The following is an 8,174-nucleotide window of genomic DNA, read 5'->3' on the forward strand; positions in this document are numbered from 1 at the left end:
CAACCCTGCCTACGTCTCTATCCTCATCCTGTGCCCCTCTCCTTCCTCCCCCACTGCTCACTGTACTCCAGCCACGCCAATCTTCTTCCCGCTTCTCAAACTGTGCCACGGTCCTTCCTACCCCAAGGCTTTCATACATGCTATTCCCTTTGCCTTTCCCTTTCAGCCTTCTAATCTCTGCTTAAATATCACATCTTCAGGAAACTTTTCCCAAGGCTCCAATATAATTCAGGGTCCCCTACTATAATCTCTTTTTTACTTCTCCATCATAGGACTTGATACACTTTGCAATTACACATTTATTAGTGTATTTTTTGTTTACCATCTCTCTCCCCTATGGACAACAATCTCTAGAAGAGCATGGACAGAGTCTATTTTTGTCACTCTAGTCTTAGTACAGTGGTAGTAGTTTAGAGAGTTTAGAATTGTTTAAAGTAGTTTAGAATCAGTATAATTTAGGGATTAAGAGCAGGAGACTATGGAGCCAGACTGCTTGGATTCAAATCCTGGTGCTGCCACTAACTAGGCTCTAAGACCTTGGGCAAACTGCTTAACCTCTCTCTGTGCCACAATTTCCACATCTACGAAATGAGGAAAATAAAAGTACCTACACCCCAAAACTGTAAGAATGAAAAGAATTAATGACACAAAGCACTTGGTACAGTACCTGGCACAAAGCACTTCAATAAGCACGGTTCTGATCAGCTCTTATTATGGTACTCATAACACCTACCACAGTGGTAGACAACATTTACTGAATGAATGGATGGGTTAATTAATTTAAAAAAACAAGACTCCACTATCTTCATTAAATAGGTTTTTTAAATGACAGCACAGGAATTTTACACAGACTTCAGAGAGGAAAACAAAAACTGACAGTTAAGGCAAAGACTGAAGCACCCACAATTTGATGGCATAAAGGGACAAGAAGAATAAAAAACTAACTCTACTGCATTCCTGTACCACTATATGAAATACAAGTTCACTCTTCCCAGAAGTTTACCCAAGTTGACTTGGTAACTTTGACTTTTCCCTAAATATCATTCTCTTCCATGCCTTTAGACAACTTCTTCCAAATCGTTCAAGTACTAATCACAGTTCAAATACATGGTAAAATTCAGATGCTGAAATTTTCTACCTGTTTGGCAAAGAAATGTTTTTCTGTTCCTAAAATAGCTCTGGACTGTTTTACCATACATATTACAGAATCCTCAAAATTCCGTCATGTCTCTTCTACTTGGAATTCTGTCAGACACTGTTGCTTTCTAGGTTTCTCTCTCCCAGTAAAGACATACCCTCTCGCTTTAACTTGAAGCACAATGAGGGAAAGGAGAAACAAATACGCTGCTTGAACTTCCTGTTTCCTGTTTAAGTTTCTCAGAAGACACTGAACTTCAACGTAAGCATCACTACTGTTTGCTGTCCTTTTGGGGAACATACAATCTTTAAGGTGTTATAATAATACTATTGAAAACAATAACAGGTGGCATATATAGAACTATCTGCTGTTCTAAATGCTTTACATATATTCTCTCATTCATTTCTCACAATTGTATGGTATTCTACACATGAAGAAAGGCACAGAGACGTTAAGTATTTACGTTAAGTTGCAGAGTTAGTAAATAGTGGTCCTGAGATTTGGACTCAGACTGCCTGGCTCCAAGAATCAGTGCCACTAGGCTGTTATTCAAGAGTCTGGGAAGACATATTTTTCTATCCTGTCTTCACTGGTCAGCTAGGCTGAAATACTCCAAATCTCTCCCCAAATCAAACAGGCATATTAATCCTCTGCAACCCAGCAAAATTTCAAATGTTTCATTATATCATAAGCATATACACCTAAAACAAAACAATGTTAACTCATGGGAAACTACACGTTCTATCCTGGGAAGCAGAAATAAACAAATGATGAAATAATGAAATGTGAAATTTGCCTCAGTTAATTCGACAGACATATGATTCCAATAAGCAGCAGTAAAAAAATGCTACAAAACACTTTTAATATCTTGAAAGAAAGGTACTAAACAAGATTATAAGTACATATTATCATATACACATACTCAGCAGCAGCAGCCTACATTTTCCCTCTCTCAATTTCACTACAATCCTTCTAAAGCTTTCCCCTTATATAAGGCTAAGTACTTCAGCCTAGTCTCTGCTACAAATAAATCTGAAGTCATGTATCCAGTGTTTAAATTCACCGAACTCAAATTCCAAAGAATAATTATTTTAGAAAAAATTAACAAATGAAAGCTAATTAAATTCAGGTCACATTAGAAGTAAAAATTAAACTCATTAGCCAAGCATGCTGGACATTTCTAAGTCATAGTGATCCTTTATTATGCCAAATCCAGTGTCACCATACACTAAGTAACAAATATTACATACAGCAATTTTATCTTTCTTTTTTTCAATTTATTTTGAGAGAGAGAGAGAGAGAGAGAGAGAGAGAGAGAGAGAGAGAGGCATGAGAGTATGCATGTGGAGGAAGGGCAAAAAGAGAGGGAGAGAGAGAGAATCCCAAGCAGGCTCTGCACTGTCAGTGCAGCCCGGTGAAGGGCTCGAACTCAAAAAGTGTGAGATCGTGACCTGAGCTGAAATCAAACACTTAATAGACTGAGCCACTCAGGCACCCCACGTGTAGCAATTTGAAATGAAGACTTCCACTGTGATGGCAGAAAGAGAACCTTAATTTACTGAATCATGATATGTTGTGATTGCAACTTTTTAACAGGATTAAAGATGCCATGACTGAAGACTCCACTCTCCCCATGAACACCCAGCGCCCTCCTCACTTCTTCATCTTGCTGTCAGCCCTTGTTTCTTTCAGAGCACAGCCTAAATTTCAATATCCATCAGATTCCTGGTCAACTCTGCTCCCCGCTGGAATAAACTCCATAAGAGTAAGAATATTCATGTCTACTTTTGTATCCCACCATCTAATGAGCATTCAATAAATATTTGCTAGATGAACAAAAGTCTGAAAAGGAAAGGGTTGAAACACAGAGTCACAATCAAGAAATAGTTCCAGGGCACCTGGGTGGCTCAGGCAGTTAAGCATCAACTCTTGATTTCGGTTTAGGGCATGATCTCACAGTTCATGAGATAGAGCCCCATGTGGGGCTCTGTGCTGACAGTGCAGACACTGGAATTCTCTCTCTCCCTCTCTCTCTGCCCCTCCCCGGCTCTCACACATGCATGCATGCACTCAACAGTTCTTGCGCGCACACACTGTCTCTCTCAAAATAAATATACTTAAAAAAAAAAAAATAGGGGAGACTGGACGGCTCCATTGGTTAAGCATCAGAATCTTGATTTCAGCTCAGGTCATGATCTCATGGTTCATGAGATCAAGCCCCACATGGGGCTCTGTGCGGACAGCATGGAGCCTGCTTGGGATTCTCTCTCCTCTCCCCCCTCTCTCTCTCTCTCTCTCTCCCTCTCTCTGCCCCTCCCCCACTCACACGGCTGCTCTCTGTCTCTCAAAATAAATAAACTTGGAGTACCTGGGTGGCTCAGTTGGTTGAGCATCCGACTCTTGATTTGGGCTCTGGTCATGATCTCATGGTTTGTAAGATCAAACCTCCTTTGTGCTCTGCACTGATGGTGTGGAGCCTGCTTGGGGTTTTCTCTCTCTCCCTCTCCCTCTCTCTCAAGGTAAATAAACAAACAAACTTAAAAAGAAGAAGAAGAAGAAGAAGAAGAAGAAGAAGAAGAAGAAGAAGAAGAAGAAGAAGAAGAGGAAGAGGAAGAAGAAGAAGAGGAGGAGGAGGAGGAGGAGGAGGAGGAAGAAGAGGAAGAGGAAGAGGAAGAGGAAGAGGAAGAGGAAGAGGAAGAGGAAGAGGAAGAGGAAGAAGAAGAAGAAGAAGAAGAAGAAGGGCACCCAGGTGGCTCAGTTGGTTAAGCATCCAACTCTTGATCTCAGCTCAGGTCATGATATCATGGTTCGTGAGTTTAAGCCCTGCATCGGGCTCTGTGCCGAAGCCCTGAAGCCTGCTTAGGATTCTGTTTCCCTCTTTTTCTGTCCCTCCCCTGTTTGCTCTCTATCACTCTCAAAATAAATTAAAAGAAAAAAAGAAAAAAAGAAAAGAAATAGTTCCAAAAGGTCTGATGGGGATACACTGTACCTTAGGAAACAACACAGCAGAAGAACAATACTCAATAAAGAAAGGAAAAAGTTTAGGTGGAGAAGTGGAGATTATCAACCCTAAGAAAAGACAGAGAACAAAATGGAAAAGATACTACATTAATCTATAGACACACAGGCAGGACTAACTGGAAGACAGGGGGTAAATATTCTCAGCCTCACCCCATCTACACATACAGCACTTAAAACTTCTCTTTCACTGGCACTTCCAGGCATTCACTCCTTTCCACACACATATTAGTTAAGCTCCTCCAATGCTGGTTTAATGTTTGTCACCTCTATCCTCCATGACTGTCAGGCATAATGTTGCCTTGAAAGAAACAAGTTGTCCAAGAACTTAGATGACTGCTCACCATTGCTGTAAGACAGCATAGCAGTTAATATCTAAAGAGCACTTTTTAAAGCAGTTTCACATACTTTTTTCTCAGTAGAAATATTACGATAAAAGTATTATCTTTCCCATTCTCTAAACACAGGTTCATAAAAGTATTCAAAGCCTTGTTTTTAAATCCCAACTCTGCTACATACTTGCTGTGTGATCTTGGTCAAATTACGTACTCTGAGTTCAGTATCCACTGGGAAAATAATATCTACCTTAAAGGACTGTTGTATTAAATGAGATAATGCTTGTGAAGAACATGACATAGTAAATGCCCAGTAAAGGGGAGCAACCTTCCCTACAGTCTCCTTAAATAATTTGTAAAGGATTTCTCAGCTATGAAGTGTATAAACCTAGGACTTAAATCCAGGTCTCCTGATTCCTTAATCTGTTTTCTTCACACTACATCATTTTGGCAGACTGCCACATACTACTGGGCACATAAATACATTCTGACAATAACTGATCACAAAATTTTTATCTATCAGTAACTAATTTTAGCTTTGCAAAAAGGGGGAAAGATAGATCTAATTAACTTTGGGGTGGGGGGAGAAGGGGCTTGAAAATATAAAATATAAATCACCCCCAAGCCACAGGACAAGTTGTACCATAGTACTTCTGTACAAACAGAAATTATGACAAGAAACAGAAAGTTCTCTCTGGGTTTATGAGGAACAATTGGAGAAGGAAACAAGAATGACTATGATTAAAGGAACTTAAGGAGTTTTGGGGGCCGGGGGGGGTTGTTTATTTTGTTCTGTTTGTTGGTTTGGGGGGTTTTTTGGTAAACCAAACCACTGGGCAAAAAGATCTGCATCCCATTCCAAAATAACTCTATCAAGGCTGAGATGTATCTTTAAAAAAAGAGACTTCAGTGTGCTAACAACAAAACTTTTTTTCAAACTGCTTTCAGAGCAGGATAAATGGGAATAGTGAGATACGTTGTCAACATTCATGAAGATCCTTGAAGATCATAAATGTATGGACTCAGTATTAATAAGAAGCAGAAAGAAGCATGATCAAAAGAACAAAAGTCTGGCTTGCTTAGCCGGAAGAGCACGCGATTCTTGATCTCAGGACTGTGAGTTCAAGCCCCACGCTGGATGTGGAGCTTACTTACAAAAAAAAGAAAAAGAGAAGAAAAAGAAAAAGAAAGTTTCATAAGCCTCCTAACATGTATTGAAGATAATTTGAAAATTATACAATATAAAACCAAATTATTACAGTTAATAAAAATAACCAGTAGTTTTCAAGTGATACATATAATTAATCTTTTCCAAGGTAGAATATAACTCCTTCCAGGACAAGCGACAAGCTATAGAAGATATTCAAAGAAGTTCACATCTTTAATAATCCTCAAGCTCTTTCTCACGAAAAGAGAAGATAGAACAATTGTCACATTCTGAACCCATAAATTTCTGAAAGGAAATGCCAGAAGAGAGCCTGATCTGACACTGACAGAACAGCGCAAGATTTAACCAAGAAAGGTAAACTGTGGAGTGAATTTCTATCACAAAGCAGGGTGGAAGCCAATAAGCTCTATCCCTATAACCTCACCACCAGCACCACAACCAAATTTCTCGTCTTCCTCAATTCAACTTAAACCTCTGCTAATTATTTCCTATAGAAACGTAACAAAATGTTGCTAACATTTTTTGTGACACTCCTAGCAAACTCCATCTTTATTTAGCATTCGTTAGGAGTCACTGAGATACTACATTAACTACAAATTCTATGCAGAATCAATTCCCAGGAGATAACGTCGCTTCCTTCACTAAATGCTCTCCTCTGATATACGTTCTCTTCTACCATAAAAACTTTTTCAGAGAGCACACATTCTTAGCCTAACTTCCCAATCTAGGTTCTCCAGTCTGGTGGCTCTTCTTTAATCCCTTTCTGGAAGTTCTGAGGTCCTGGCAACTAGGAAATCACTGACGACCAAGGACCCCACGCTTAGATATTGCTGACCTCAAAATCAAAAACATTAGAGGAACAATAACCTTTCCACAACTCATATTAGAATTCTAAAATTGTTAAAAACAAAACAAAACAAAACACATACTTGTATAGTTTCCACCCAAGGACTAGAAATTTAATCTGTTCTCTCTTTAAAACCACTGTCCTACTGATTTTACATACTATGGAAATACTTATTCAACCTAAAACCACCTCTAGCCTGAATATTTTTTTTCAACAAAGAAGCTACACAAATTAGGATCGTGACACTGAATCCAATGAAAATAAAATGAGTAAGAACGCTTAGTCCCCAAAGTTTCTAAGTTGAGAGAGAAAAGGAAAACATAATGGAGATGCCAGAATTTTAACTTTAAATTTAAGTATCTCAATATTTGAATGAATCCTACACAATGGCTGTTTAGTATACGCACAACTAAACCACTAATCGAATATGATAAAATTGTTCTGAAAACGACTCCTTGGGTTTCCTTTGGATTCTTCCTAGAAAGCGAACTCTTCAGGGCAAATATCTGATTTGAAAATCTTCACCAATCCTCCAACCTTGGACATTAACCACTTAACAACATAGTTGGAAGATTTCCATCGAGAACAAGCTGGGGGGGGGGGGGGGGGGGAGAGAAATAAGTATCAACCAGAAAGCAAACTGGTCAGCAAACAAAATTTTCTATCCAAGAAACAGAATTGCCATTGCTTTTCTCACTAAAATGATACAGACTTTGACAAACAAAACCAGCATGGTCCCTTTACTTCTGAAGTCACCAGTGACAGAATCTGTATTCCCAGGTAGGAGAGATCACAAACGACAAATCGCTGTGTACATAAAGTGACTGGTAAATAGAGAGGGAGGGGGGAAAAAATACCCGAACCTGCAAATGACCAAAAAACGACTCATGGTACGTTTAAAGACCTATTTGGGACGTGGGGAAAAGTCAAGTCCCAGAACGCTGCCTCAGTTTCCCTGTCCCCCAAACGCAAGAACATGACACTTCGCTCAGAGCAGCCAGGGGGCCGTGTTCCACTTGTTTCCACCTACTCGAGGGTCCCTTCAAAGGTCGGACTCCGAGGAGGTCCCCAGCGCAATTGAGTCATGACACCCGGGGCCTTGGGGGTGGGGAGGCGGGAGGGGAGACCGAGGAGGGGCAAGCGCGCAAAGCTCTATCCGTTCCTGGAAGGCGATTTCCCCCGACACTGAGGGTGCCAACACCCGCCCTAGACCCAACATCCCCTCCCTACCTAACCGCGTAAAGCAGCCCCAGCATCTCTCCCTCCTTCCGGCCTCTCCCTCCGTGCCCTGCCGCCTCTCCGACCGCGCCCCCGAACGCAGCCGGGTAGCTCCTCCTCCGGCCGTGTCTCCGCGGCCAAGCCGCCCGCCCACCCGCCGGCGCCAAGGTCTTCTCAACCCGCCAGCGGAAGGATGCCGGGCCGGGCCTCCCAGGCTCCTCCCGGGCCTACCTGCAAGGCGGGCGGAGGCTCCGTCTGCAGCCCAGCGACGGGACCCAGCCACCGACAAGAAGAAGAGGCAGGAAGGAAGCAAGGGGTCCGCTCTACCGACCAGCGGAAGAAAGCAGCCTGAGCGCGGGGCCTCGCGGATAAGTCAGCCTTCGACCCGGCGCCGCCGCCGCTCAGGAGACATCAAGCAAGAAGACGGCGCAAAAGATCACCGAATACACG

At 41.6% G+C, this 8,174-nt stretch overlaps 1 protein-coding gene across 8 annotated transcripts in view; it reads right to left on the bottom strand.

Moving 5' to 3' along the window:
* The window catches only part of AMBRA1 (autophagy and beclin 1 regulator 1), a 179,078-nt gene extending 170,904 nt beyond the window's left edge, over nt 1–8,174 (bottom strand). For 3 of the 8 annotated variants that reach the window (XM_011286779.4, XM_011286778.4, XM_011286774.4), the window contains exon 1: nt 7,956–8,173. The gene's annotated coding sequence lies outside the window, so the exon portion shown is untranslated. Of the gene's footprint in view, nt 1–7,736; nt 7,924–7,955 lie in introns of those variants that run through there. The other 5 variants (XM_045039219.1, XM_011286781.4, XM_011286780.4 and 2 more) reach the window with 3 other exon arrangements.

This window comes from Felis catus, chromosome D1, assembly GCF_018350175.1.
Source record: "Felis catus isolate Fca126 chromosome D1, F.catus_Fca126_mat1.0, whole genome shotgun sequence".
Taxonomy (NCBI): Eukaryota; Metazoa; Chordata; class Mammalia; order Carnivora; family Felidae; genus Felis; species Felis catus.